Source organism: Danio rerio, chromosome 13, assembly GCF_052040795.2.
Source record: "Danio rerio strain M-AB ecotype USA chromosome 13, GRCz13ab, whole genome shotgun sequence".
In the NCBI taxonomy this organism is placed as follows: Eukaryota; Metazoa; Chordata; class Actinopteri; order Cypriniformes; family Danionidae; genus Danio; species Danio rerio.
In genome coordinates this window covers 9,335,190-9,350,245 of record NC_141033.1, presented here as the reverse complement: position 1 = coordinate 9,350,245, position 15,056 = coordinate 9,335,190, and the positions used below count along the sequence as shown (strand labels likewise).

General features: G+C 37.7%; 1 protein-coding gene across 1 annotated transcript in view; it reads left to right on the top strand.

The window, feature by feature from the left end:
- bbof1b (basal body orientation factor 1b) overlaps nucleotides 1-13,080 on the top strand; it is a 182,637-nt gene extending 169,557 nt beyond the window's left edge. The window contains exon 11 of the transcript XR_015504879.1: nucleotides 12,845-13,080. The gene's annotated coding sequence lies outside the window, so the exon portion shown is untranslated. The remainder of the gene's footprint in view (nucleotides 1-12,844) is intronic.
- The last annotated feature ends 1,976 nt before the right edge of the window (nucleotides 13,081-15,056 follow it).

Below are 15,056 nucleotides of genomic sequence, written 5' to 3'. Positions count from 1 at the left end.
GGAGTGATTACTTTAGTGCGGAACAGAGTGCGATTGCCCTGTTCACATATGCCAAACGAACCGCGCTAACTAGGCAAACGAGACAGGTTCCGAAACAAAAGTGTAGGTGTGAAAGCACCCTAAATCTATCTCTGAGGCTCTCCATGCCCTGCTATCCAAGCAAATGAGGAATTGTGGATTTGATCAACTGATTTCTGAACGCAATTGACAATTCTCTACGAGAAGTTTGAGCTCAAGAGAGCCCACTTGTCCGGCGTGGACGTTTGCAGCTGGATACCTGAAGGACGGGTAGGAGAAGTGGCACGTCATGTGCCTGGCTGCTCTGTCCCTGGCAGATATTGAAGATTTCTTTCTATTTGGAACTTTGATAACAGGGTTTCTGCTGATGGACTTATACGGGACCCCTGCGGTATTGACCATTGATGAAAGCGGTCATTGAGGCTCAAAATCCCACCAAGCTGGCCGGCTTGATTAAAAACGGTAATGAGCAGGTTCGCTACAAACCAGACAGTGGTCTCAGACCGCAAGTTGGAAACATAGAGGTGAAACAAGCAGCTTTGCAACAAGATTTGGCTAGACCTGGAGACCAGTGAAGGACATTAAATATCTGTGAAATTGGTAGATATTGACCCAAATTTAAAAAAACTTCTCTTCTTTTTCGGCTTCCCTGTGTTTTTCCTGCCAGACAGCCTCGGCTGGAGACAAACAACTTCTCTCAGATAGCAAGATAAGGAAACACTCTGAAATTCCTGCTCCCTGACAAGGACACCTGTTAGACTACATGAAAATGTTTGTGACATATAAAGGTTTCATTGATTGATTGATTGATTGACAACAACAAAAGTAGCTAAGTTGAGCTTAGAGGAGTGTTTGTAGATGTTGCAGTCTCTTTTATAAAGTTATATCGTGAATTGTTTTAGAAAAGTGTGATTTCCTTACCTTGGCTTGACAATCAGGATGTGTTTCATGCAAGGCCAAAGAGGTGAGGCTCGACACACTGAGGTCAAAGGGCAAGAGTCCCAGATCATGATGTTGAAATGTATCCTCTGCCCTCTGTCTCCTGTAAAGCTGTTCCAAGGCAAACAGTCGAACCTCATACTGCGGGCACTGCAGCAATCGCTCTAGGAGTTCTCTGTGAAACTCTGGACACTCCCACAGGTGAGGAGACTCCAAACAGATGTTGATGGCTATTTTAGCAAGACTCTGGAGGTACTGTGTGGCTCCAGGAACTGAGAGTTTTAGGACTTCGGTCTCCTGAGGAGCAATGAGTTCTGAGGCCATAAGGATATGCAGAGTTTCCTTGCGAAGTTTCTTCAACTGAGACACTACAGCAGAAAAAACAAAGAATGCACGCCATTACAACACAGATTATCAAACTAACGAGTAACTGCATACCTGTCAACCCTCCTGTTTTTCCCAGGACTCTCCCGTATTTTACAGTTCTATCCCGATATCATACTGTAAAGGTATTTTCAATCTTTTTATGAAGGGTGGCAATAAGGGGCCGATCCTCCTTATACGCAACCCATACTGCCGAACCACCAGGGGACGCCTCTAGCTCTTAAATGCGAGTCTTTTCTGTGCTTTCGTTTTATTTATGAAAGAAAACACTGAAATAAATATATAAAAACGGCAGGATTCCCTTCCTTTTCATTACAGGTGCTGTCACCCCTTTTATGCAATCCTTAAAACTAAAATCCTAAATTTTGCTTCCTGGTGCTCCTAAATATTTGAAGTTGGCAGCACAGGTGCTACAAAGTAAAAAAGTTAATTTTGAGCCCTGAATGTGCATGTGCACTTCCAAAACCTATATCAAACGTAAAAAAAGTAGAAAAAGAAGAAGAAATAATAAGGAAGAAATAAGAATAAGAAGAAGAAGAAGGAGGAAAGGAAGAAGAAAAAGAAGAAGACTTGAAGCTGCAAGCAGCAATGAAAGGAACCTCGTACCCAGGCTCACCACCACCTGGCGGTCGTAGGATAACAGAACAATCGACAACGTTAATTTAAGCTGATAAATATTTAAGAAACCCTGACAAAATCACTGATTTATGCCCAACTGTCAGCAGGTGGCGATATGATTAACTCAATATTGGCATGTAGGAGAGGAATCTTATCGAACGTGATTTTTCAGGCAGATCTGACATTTTGTGGCTGGGTTATAGACAATAATAGCTCAGTAGGGAAATAATAGGTAATAGGGAAATAATAGCTCAGACTTTAGCAAATGATGTAGCTAAATGATGACAGAAGTTTTATTTATGGATGATCCTTTTCAGCACTACACAGCGTCTGCGCATTCTGCATATACAATTAAGGCTTAATTATTTTAGGATAGCCTGTTTATAACTGTTATGAAATTGAAATTTTTTACTGAAAAATATTTATTAAAAGCGGTTTCCTAATTTTCTTTAAGTGCTCTCCATACCTTTGTAGGTTATGTAACACAATAATATTGTGTTGTTTAAAGAGAAAAAAAAATGTATGTGCTCCTACATTTTTGACTGTGCTCCTAAATCTTTTTGATTATTTTATTATTATTATTTTTATTTAATTGTTTTACTAGGAATGTCCCATAAAGATACAACATCTCTTCTAACAGATAGTCCTGGTCAAGACAGGCAACAATTAATTGTTAAAACATGTGCAGTGTTTTAAATTGACAGTCTTTAAAATATTTTTTAAATATAGTTATAGATGGTAAAGATTTCATATGTAGTATATGTTAAAGCTCATTCCATACATATAGATCATACTTAGAGAATGCAGATCAACCTTGTGTGAAAAAATGACATCTTAAGTAAGAGTATATCTGATGATCTGGTATTGTAAGTATTTAAACAGTGCTCCAACAAATTTGATATATACTGTGGTTATTTACCAACTAAAGCTTTAACCTCCTGGGACAGCACATTTTAGCTCTTTAGTGACTTTTTAAAATACTTTGAATGTTTTATATTCTGTTACAGACATACAGTGTCATCCCATAATTGTTTTGCAGTATATGAAATGTCCCAAACACTATTTTTAACTGTCTAAAATGGGAAAAATGTAGTTTTTGCTCTCTGATAGTCAAAGTAAGTTAAAAAAAAGTATACATTATATATGCATTAAAAAAACATTCAGGAAAAAGTGTTTTATATAAATTCGGACCACAAGCGTTGGCTCCACTTTAATCTAATTGCTAGAGGAAACATCTGTCATTGACTTCTCTTGACCCTTTAAAACTCTTATGGCTGACATTTTGAAGGAGGCTGCTGCCCTGGGCTGGATGTTTTATTTTTTATATTTATTTATTTGTACATTCAACATTGCTACACTACATTACATGCAGACACCTAAATCTGAAACACCACTGATTCCTGACTGCTACAGTACATTTACGTTCAATTATTCATTTTCTTTTCAGCTTAGTCGCTTTATTGATCCGGGGTCGCCACAGCAGAATGAACCGCCAACTTATCCAACACATGTTTTACGCAGAGGATGCCCTTCCAGCTGCAACCCATCTCTGGGAAACATCCATACACACTCATTCACACTCATACACTACAGACAATTTAGCCTACCCAATTCAGTACATTTACAAATTTTTGCTTAAAGTTGTTTAAAACGGTTTCCTTAATGTTATATAATTTCGGTGATCTTGGATGTCCCTCTTTTTCATTACATCCTTATGAGCCATGGAGTGAAACAGCTATATATAAACTATACTGAAAGTTGGATAATTAGAAACAAGCAAATGATACTGGGGTTTACTTTGCTGCAGTTTTTCTTTGTGCTTACCTGACACAGGAACAGGAAGACCACCACAAAGACAGCCCAGTAGATCCAGAAACGCACTACGAGTTACAAAACATGGATTCTGCCTGTCAACAGTGTATGGGTGGGAAAGTAAAAGAGATAAGCTGTATGTTTCAAGGAAACTTGCTACACAAAAGAAGACATTATTGTAAATATTTATAAACACTGTAAAGATAAAATGCAGACCTAGGGTTCGTTCTTCGTACCTCGCTTAAATTATCTAAGAGGATTTGACAGATCCTGGATCTGTTAATCTTGATAACTGATCTCTGGCTAATTTGGTTCTTCAAACAATTTTGGCAATCAGAATAAAATGTCTGGATAAACTCATCTGAGATCGCTGCACGTGTTGTAAAGGACAGATCTATCAATCCTCAAAATCATCAGCCATGTAGTGATTGGCTGACGACACAACAGCGTGATGACATCATCTGATTAATATTCAATTATCCATGTGAGCAAAATTACATAAAATTCATAGGAAACGGTTTGTTAAATAAGATACGCAATAACTTTTCACATTGGTTGTGGGCTGCAGACTTTACACTTTCATGTGTCAAGAGTATTTAGCAATTTATTTAGTTAGTAGTCATATTACTCTGCTGATTAAATCTTCAAACTTTGGGGTGTTTTGGACTCAGGACACGTTTTCCTCCACCAGCATCACGAAGTAACCTGGCCACTATTCTGCAAGAATATCAAAGAAATAAGTAGAATTGTGCAGGACCTTGTTGCAAGCCACAGCCTTGGGAAAAGGGTACTGGAGAGGTCACAGTGCAGCTCACTTCCTGACTGGGGTCTGTGTGTGTCCAATAGATAGGAATGTAACAGAGAAAGCACCTGTGACAAAGACAGTAATTAAAAGTGAGAAAAAATATATAAAATCAGTTAGCGTATAGTATTTATGAAAAAAACCTTGCTGTTTGTTTCTTGGCTCACACCTGTCCGCTTTCAGGTGGTTCCTACAGTTCATTTTCTTACCCGCATAAGTAAAGTAAAATACAAGTTAAGTATTATATATTATGGCTGAATGACATTGTAAAAAAACTGCCATTTTGATGTCACTGTGCTCAAAAAGGGATGGACATGATCAGCAACAAAACTATTGTCTAGAAACCTGCTTTAATGTCAACATTTGAACATCTTACGCCTTTGTTTAGCTATTTAAGTCATTTTGTCATTTACTTTCCCTTTCAGGTTAAAATGTCAACTTTAACAAACAATATCTGTCGGCTTTATCAAACAATATCTATTCATTTGATTTACAAATGTAATTCAATTCACCTTTATTTCTGCTAAAGCGCTTTTTAAAATGTAGATTGTGTCATAGCAGCTTCACATATAAGATTATAGTGATTAATTCTGCAAAAGTTCTGCAAAAACTTTATACACTTCTAGATGGACTTATGTATGTTGTAACAATTTATTGTTAATGTGGATGGAGAGGATTTACACACCTGAAGCAGTGTTCCGTGAATGTGGTTTTGTTGTATTTCTGATCCAAGTTCTTGGGGCAGCTCCTCTAGTAGTGTTTGAATGGTGATGGGAACTTGGGTCACCAGAACAAATGGAACCAGGGCTCTCGCTGACATTTCACGTGTACGATACACTGCAGAACGACCACAACTAAAAGAAAACCACAGTACAAACAAATTATATAAAGTATAAACAATATTGTTCCCAATTATATTTCAGTCACTCATGAAACTTTACTCTGTACTGTACATGCATGGTACATATTTTTATTTCTAAAACAGTTCTTGTGAATAACAAGTAACAATATTATTACAACGATAACTTTTTTAAACATTAATTTTAAACAATAATAAACAAATACACATGTAACAATATTTTTAAAATAAATTAATAAATTGTTCAAATGTAAAACTGCCTCCAAAAATAAAATTGTATAATATATATATATATATATATATATATATATATATATATATATATATATATATATATATATATATATATATGTATATATAGATACACACACAGTTGAAGTCAGAATTATTAGCCCTTCTTTTGAAATTTTGTTTCTTTTTTTAAATATTTCCCAAATGATATCCAACAGAGCAAGGAAATTTTCATAGTATGTCTGATAATATTTTTTCTTCTGGACAAAGTCTCTGTTTGTTTTGTTTTGCTAGAATAAGAACAGTTTATCATTTTTTTTAATCCATTTTAAGGTCAAAATTATTAGCCCCTTTAAGCTATATTTGTTCGATAGTCTACAGGACAAGCCATCATTATACAATAACTTGCCTAATTACCCTAACCTGCCTAGTTAACCTAATTAACCTAGTTAAGCGTTTAAATGCCACTTTAAGCTGTATAGAAGTGTCATGAAAAATATCTACTAAAATATTATTTACTGTCATCATGGCAAAGATAAAATAAATCAGTTATTAGAAATGAGTTATTAAAACTATTATGTTTGGAAATTTGAAGAAATCTTCTCTCCTATATATATATATATATATATATATATATATATATATATATATATATATATATATATATATATATATATATATATATATATATAGGGATGTAACGGTATCAGAATTTCACGGTACGGTAATACCTCGGTATGAATGTCACGGTACGGTATTTATTGAATCATTTACAGGAAAAAAAAACTTTTGAAAATACTCCAAAAAAGTGCCAAAAGTGTCAATGACATACAAATTAGCCATCTATCTGTTAGCTTTGAAACAGGAACTTCAATTTTAATAACAAAAAATTATTAAACCATGTAAAAAAATAAAGTTTCAATTTAGTATTGTTGAAAACTCATCACATTTAACATTTAATCACTCACTTAGATAGAGATGGGTTTAAAGGAAAATTATCATATAACTATAATCTGGTAAAAGCTGGGATCTCTGGGTATTTACAATGTCCCCTGCAACAGAAAAAAACCCTCTCATTTGGGACTGAGGTTTCTGGGACAGGAGAGATATGACTTGGTTCATGTTGACAGCAGTGGGTAACGTTGTGCATTGTCTTTCCCCCACTTGAGAAGACAAACCATGAGTGAGATAGAGGTCTCTTTGCGGTACAAGTCAATGTCTGCATCAATCTGAACAGTGTGCTGTGTTTCTGCAGTCCCCATGACTGTTATTAGTCGTATTCCCCAATTTGCAGGCACGTGCACACATAGGGCTCAACCTGTGCAGTGCACATGCCCTTTTTAGTCTTGGATAGAAAATGCCCTTCCAAAACGATCAAAAGTGCCCCCGCGACGCGACACAACCTCCGTCCAGTCCAGCCCTTCAGTAGGCGCGCGACAACACCTCTCGAGTATGCGCGCTCAACCCCCCCTCGGCGCTTTACAATACGCGCGCCACAACACAGCTGATCAGAACGCGCGCGACAGCACCGCTATTCAGCACGCGCGCGGCGACAACACCCGCTTTAGGTTCGATCATTTCCATCTTTTTTTCATCTCCGCTACTAGCAGCACACTCCATTTCCGCATTACTGGATCTGTAGCGACAACAGACCGCAAAGGATTATGGCCACGCCGGGGCTGATGGGAAATGAAGTTTCAGCTAGCTCCCGTTCGCTTCATTCGCCTGAGCAAATTTTCTCAGAAGACCTATAGTTTTACCGAGTCATGCGACTTCGGTAATATCGAAAAAATTTAATATTGCGGTATGACGGTATTTACAATACCGTTACATCCCTAATATATATATATATATATATATATATATATATATATATATATATATAAGATAAGATAAAATTGTACATGCGGGCTGGTAGATGATTAGTTTGAAGCCGAGGATTCGGGTGACTTTTCAGCTGATCCGGACATCTCTAGTGTGTAACACCCGAGCCATCGGGCTCTGAGAACACCACAACTGCCAGTGATTAATTAGCAGCACTTTGCACGCGTTTTGTAACTAGCAACTTGGAAAATTAGAATGAGATGCGGGCAGGAAATTAGGTGGTTAAAGTGACACATATGAATGTGTATGGGTCATGTTCAGTTTAAAGTGAGTTTTAGTGGTCTATTTGCATCTCACTGTTCACTTACTTAAGAATAAGTGCAACGAAAAATGTGCAAAGTAAAGAATTCAGGAGCTTTGAATCTGTAAATGTGTATGCATATCATTTTAAAAAGTTTAAATTGAGCAGAGCGTTTTCTTTTAAGTTACAAAGTCTAGCTTCATTTAAAGTTTGTTTGAATTTGCAAGTAGTTTTTTTAAATATATATTTTGGGGTAAATTTCTCTGCCAATATTAATGTGCAATAAATTACAATTATTATTATATTATTAATTTAATAACAGTTTTTATAGAACAGCACATATGATGGAATGGGAGACCAGATAGATCTGTGAGAAGAAAAGTTTCAGCTGAATCAAGTCATCCTGATGTATCTGGAATGTATTTATTAGTGTTATTTAAATGGTCACTCGTGATGATCAATACTTGCCTGATTATTAGAGGGATAAATGGAGCTAAGCCTAGGGGCGATGATGAACCATCCATTGGAGATGGGTAAAGACGACCCAAAACAACCAACAACAAGAAAAGACTTGGGTGCAGCTTGACTTGCCCTGAATCACTGAAAAAGAGGAAGATAAGTACATTGCATTTACTTACCCTTCATATTGAATTTATTTCCAAGTGTCAAATTTCTAAGTAAATGTAAATGTCACTGACTAGCTTAATAAAAAGTTTACTTTGTTAACTTCACTAACATAAGCAACACAAATTCCTAAAAGCAGTGTCATTTCATTAATTTGCCTAAGCTGAATTAAGGCCAATTCACACCACACCACAGACAAACGCCAACAAATACCAACATACAAGTCTGGAGGTAGTTGGCTCAGTATGAAACCCCAGTTGGTGTCTGTTGCCTTTTGTCTGAGTTTGTTTTCACCTGACTGAACATGCTTAATTGGTGTTTGTTGCAGTGTGAAAGGATTTTCCAACGAACGACAACAATCTGACATAATCTGACCTGGACAAAAACCATTGTTATGACGTTGAGGCAAATTGACGCAGAACAGAAATTGAGGGAAAAAATAAACAAAAGGGCTAATAATTCAGGGGGTTAATAATTCTGACTTCGACTGTATATAGATGTGTGTGGGATTTCAGAGGAAATGATTAATTTGCCACAACAGAAAAGGGCACTGGGATGTCGGTCCCTGGCAATGGATTGGGTTAGGGCAATGGTTCTCAAAGTGGGGGTCGGGACCCCCCCGAGGGTTCGCGGGACAATGAAGGGGGGGGTCGCCTGGTGATTTCCAAAAATCTAATTATTTTTATTAAACCATAAGAATTACCATATTTTATCCATTACCTACTGAAGAGAAAAATATTTGTATATACCATATATAGTTACTATAGTAGCTTATAGTGACTACTTTTATTGGATTGCAACCCCTGGGGTAATTACATTGTATTAAAGACACAGTAATAGTGTCAGATGCAGCAGATTTCATAGCACCTGGTTAAACTTTGTGGCCCATTTACAGCTCTCATACATTTAAAAAATTAAAAGAAGAATAGACTTGGGTCCATTGGTGTGTGTGCGCCATTGCATGCAAGGTTTCTGTATTTATAACCACCTCAGAGGATATTGGGGGTCGCGAGTCACTGGCATTGTCATTTTGGGGGTCGCGGCCTGAAAAGTTTGGGAACCCCTGGGTTAGGGAATGTTTTGTGTTCTTAAGACTTTTGTAGTGTTGACCTCAGCATCTGACACCCTCTCGTTACAGGTATGTTCCAGTGAACTTTGCTAAAATAAGCTTTTTGGATTACACTTTAACAGGAACATTTCTCTAACATGTTAACTAGTGAACTCCCACATTGATTTTCCATCATGTTCCTTTGATTTTTAAAGGGTGATTCAAGATGAGAATGATAATTTTGCAACCTCTCACACGCTCTACTCTTTCATTTTTAAAAATGATTGGAAGGATAAAATAAAAGCATTGCAGACTCTGACTGGATTGTCATGTGGGTCAAAAGAACAACGCCATGAAAAGAAGTCAGACTACTCTTTGCTACGAGAAAGCTAGACTGAAAACATTGAAAGAATTTAATAAATATTAAGATAATATGGGCCTCTTGCACAATGTTGGCACTATTTGAAAACTTCAGTCTATTGAGAAATTAAGTAAGAGTGAAAAGAGATCATGTTCTCACAGTTCCTAAAGACTGTGGTCTCGATCCAAAATGGCAAATACTTCAAACAGTAAATTGCATTAAGGAGGCATCTCTGCTAGGAATCAGTCCATCAGTGTGGTCAAGAACGCTTAACAGAACTAAAGAGGCCTGAGGTACTTCATCTTAAATAAGGGCTTCAGAGTAATAAGTGGAGGGGTGAGCTGAACTGGGTTCAATTAAGGCAGGGGTCACCAATCTCGGTCCTGGAGGGCCGGTGTCCCTGCAGGGTTTAGCTCCAACTTGCTTCAACACACCTGCCTGGATGTTTCAAGTTTACCAAGTAAGAGCTTGATTAGCTTGTTCAGGTGTGTTTGAGAAGGGACTGGAGCTAAAATCTGCAGGACACTGGCCCTCCAGGAATAAGTTTGGTGACCACTGAATTAAGGGATGGCTATTTCATTCAACTTTAACAGCATCTTTCATGAATCACACAGAAACACACACTCATGCACACAGATATTGTAAGATTCAATAATTTTATAGGAGGCAATTCTCACCTGTTAACAGAAATTGTAGCTTCCTGCAGCTGACTCAGGAGGAAAGGATAAAGAGCAGGAAAACGAGTGAAAAATTCTCGGCCAGTCATCCTGTTAAGAGCAGAAAGAGATTCAGGCTATAGTGTGTAGAACGGCACAATTAACAGAGAAAAGACATCTGCATGACTGCATTTAATTTTAGAAGTCATGTCAAGTTATTTTTATTCTATAGCACTTTATACGATGCAAATTGTGTCAAAAGAGATTACAAAAAAATGGCAATAATAAAAACTCAGGAACGATGTTTTATCAATGTAAAAGTTGCACAATGGTTGCACTCAAGTTCACAACCTGTCATAAATTATTCCACACAAATAATATAAATACTCAAGTTTTTATATTACAGTTTAACATATGCCATTTAAATATTACAACAAAACATGTTCCTGGTTGTTATTTCACATTAATTAAAATAACAACACAGTATTAAGAAACAAGTGTACAGCAAGTACATTAATGTGGTCACATTTATAAAGTCAATGATTATTTTCACTGGCTGACTATATGTAAATATATTTTATGTGAAAAAACTTACATAGGCACAAAAAGGCATTTGGTATAATCCCTTTTAAAATTAACATTTTGCTGGTTCTGCAAGATGCAGCCGTGCAGTCGTGGCCATTACATAAATATTGTAAATTGGAAAAGTTGCAGCTTAAGTTTTTATAATAGCAATTTGCATATACTCCAGAATGTTATGAAGAGTGATCAGATGAATTGCATAGTCCTTCTTTGCCATGAAAATTAACTTAATCCAGAAAAAAACTTTCCACTGCATTTCACTGCTGTCATTAAAGGACCTGCTGAGATCATTTCAGTAATCGTCTTGTTAACTCTGGTGAGAATGTTGTAAGCACAAGGATGGAGATTGCCGATCGTTATGTCAGGCTGATTGAGTTAGAATGGCAGACTTGATGTTAAAAGGAGGGTGATGCTTGAAATCATTGTTCATCCTTTGGTAACCACGGTGATCTGCAAAGAAACATGTGCAGCCATCATTGCGTTGCATTAAAATGGCTTCACAGGCAAGGATATTGTGGCTATTAAGATTGCACCTAATGTTAAGAAGGCTTCAGGGTGTCCAAGAAAGTTCAGCAAGCGCCATGATCGTCTCCTAAAGAGGATTCAGCTGCGGGATCAGAGTGACACCAGTGCAGAGCTTGCACAGGAATGGCAGCAGGCAGGTGTGAGCGCATCTGCTTGTACAGTGAGGCAAAGACTTTTGGAAGATGGCCTAATGTCAAGAAGGACAGAAAAGAAGCCACTTCTCTCCGAAAAAAAACAAACAAACATCTGTGACAGATTGATCTTCTGCAAAAAGCAATGAGAATGGACTTCTGAGGACTGGGGTAAAGTCAATTTCTTCAATGAAGCCCCTTTTCCGTTTGTTTGGGGAATCTGTAATGTAATGTAATGTAATGTGTGTATTTATATAGCGCATTTATTGTGTATGGCCACACACCCAAAGCGCTTCACAATCATGAGGGGGGGTCTCTCCACACCACCACCAGTGTGCAGCATCCACTTGGATGATGCGACGGCAGCCACAGGACAATGGCGCCAGTGCGCTCACCACACACCAGCTATTGGTGGAGTAGAGAGACAGTGATAGAGCCAATTCAGTGGAAGGGGATGATTGGGAGGCCATGATCGTATGGGCCGATAGAGGTACTTTGGCCAGGACACCGGGGTTACACCCCTGCTCTTTCACGAGAAGTGCCATGGGATTTTTAATGACCACAGAGAGTCAGGACCTCGGTTTAACGTCTCATCCGAAAGACGGCGCCCATTGACAGTGTAGTGTCCCTTTCACTTTCACTGGGGCATTAGGACTCACATAGACCACAGGTTGAGCGCCCCCTGCTGGCCTCACTAACACCACTTCCAACAGCAACCTAGTGTTCCCTAGTGGTCTCCCATCCAGGTACTGACCAGGCTCAGCCCTGCTTAGCTTCAGTGAGTAACCGGTCTTGGGCTGCAGGGTGATATGGCTGTGGCTTGTGAATCTGGAAAAAAACTTGTCCGGAGAAGAAAAGGTGAGCGCTACAATCAGTCGTGTGTCATGTCAACAGTAAAGCATCCTGAGACCATTCATGTGTGGGGTTGCTTCTCATCCAAGGTAGTGGGCTCACTCACAATTTTGCCCAAAACACAGCAATTAATAAAGAATGGTACCAAAATACCCTCTAACAGCATCTTCTTCCAACAATCCAACAACAGCAAAAACAAACTCCCCAGAATCTTAATCCCATTGAGAACTTGTGGTCAATTATTAAGAGGCAGGTGGACAAACAAAAACCCACTAAGGCCCCGTTTACACTAATGCGTTTTCGTTTTAAAACGCATACGTTTTTCTACGATTACGCCATCCGTCCACACTACGCCGGAGTTCTCGAGTTTCGAAAACGGAGCTTTTTGAAAACGCTGGAGAGGTCGTTTTCATTTTGAAACGCTGCTGCTCTGTCTTAGTGTGGATGAGGAAAAACCGAGACATCTGAAAACGGAGGCGGGACTGCTGCGATTCGCTACCTGATTGGGGCTTTAGTGTCATTGCGTATCCTTCCCTTATTCGTCAAGCCTCTACCACATGAATATAACACATGGCTTTAACGCTACCGGAAAACAGTACCGTAAACAACAACATGGGCACAGAAATGGGAGCGTTGTTTGCACTATTGTCTGTTTTAGGCGCCATTGTGCAGTTATTAATTTGTTACGTTTAATAACAACTTCCTCTCTCTTGCAAAATACCTCTCTCTTGCATTCTTTGTCATCGCGTTTAATGTTAAACCGGCGTTTGTTGACTAACAATAACCAAATGCAGAGCGAGAAGCATGCTTTCTGTTTATACTAGAACGCAAATGCCCAGAGTGCGCGAATAGTCATGTGAAATACGTTTTTGGTGGCGTAGTGTGGACCGAGATATGTTCAGAGACGCTAGGTAAAACGCTAGTGTGAACGCAGATCGTTTTTGATCTAAAACGCCGTTTTAAAACTAAAACGCACTAGTGTAAACGGGGCCTAATTCTGACCATCTCCAAGAAGTGATTATGAAAGAATGAGCTGCTATGAGTCAGGATTTGGCCCAGAAGTTGATTGAGAGTATGCCCAGTCGAATTGCAGAGGTCCTAAAAAAGAAGGGCCAACACTGCAAATACTGACTCTTTGCATAAATGCAATGTATTTGTCGATAAAAGCCTTTAAAACGCATGAAGTGCTTGTAATTATATTTAAGTACATCACAGAAACAACTGAAACAAAGATCTAAAAGCAGTTTAGCAGCAGTTTTGTGAAAACTGAAAATTTTGGCCACAACTGTACATTCATGTTTATGTTCATTCAACCAAATGAATCTATAGTTGAGTAACTGAGCAATATTAACATGTCCGGATTAACAAAAAATTTGAATTTCCTATTTTTGACAATTTTTATTTTGAATAAAAATAATAGCTTACTGAATTTGGATTCACGTGTTGTTTGTTAATAATGCAGTTGTGTGTGGTACATAGAACAATTCAAGTCACACCTGTTCTTTTTGGAGTGCTCATCTTTATCTTTCTTCACACCAAAAATCCGTGTAATCAGAGTGCTGAACAGAAGAGTTGAGGAGTTCCTCACCTAGAAAGAGGACAGAATGGAGAAACTGATGTCACTGACTACGTTTACATGAACATCAGTAATCAATTATTAGCTTTAATCTAATTAAGAGATAAGATAAGGTGTAATAAAAAAAAAAAAAAAAAAATATATATATATATATATATATATATATATATATATGTGTGTGTGTGTGTGTGTAAATGTTTTTTAATTGTATATTTCACAGACACACACACACACACACACACACACACACACACACATCTACATAAATGATCTACTCAAGTATGTTCCTCCCTACAGAAAAACAATATTTGTGAGAAATTACAATCTGGACTTTTTCATTTCTCAGCACAGAAACAGCACTCCTAAGAGTTACAAATGACCTGCTCCTTTCATCCGACCGCGGTTGCATTTCTCTCTTAGTGTTATTAAAAGCTTGATTCAGCTTTTATCTATATGAACGTTATCAATTAACATAAGTTAATAAAGAGGCATCATACCGATCAAAAGTACACTGTGGGGTATCACAAGGCTGGGTTTTTAGTCCATTACTCTTTTACCTTACATATGCTACTGATAAGTGATCTCTTTAACAAAAAAAAAATGGTGTCCACTGTTATGTAGATGATACATAACTGTATATGCCCTCTCAACTTGAAAATTCGTATGAATTCAATAAACTAATGTTGTATAGCTTTTTATTAAATATTGGATGACTAAATACTTCTTATTACTAAATTCAGATAAAACTGAGCTCTTGCTTATCGGACCCAAAAACCTCACATGCAAAAACCCAGAACACTGTCTAACCCTTCATGGATTTTTAGATTAGTCCTCATCTTTAGTTAAAAATTTAGAGATCATAATTTGGGTGCGGTAATAGTTGTGATACACTCAAAATAATACTACAATGCTA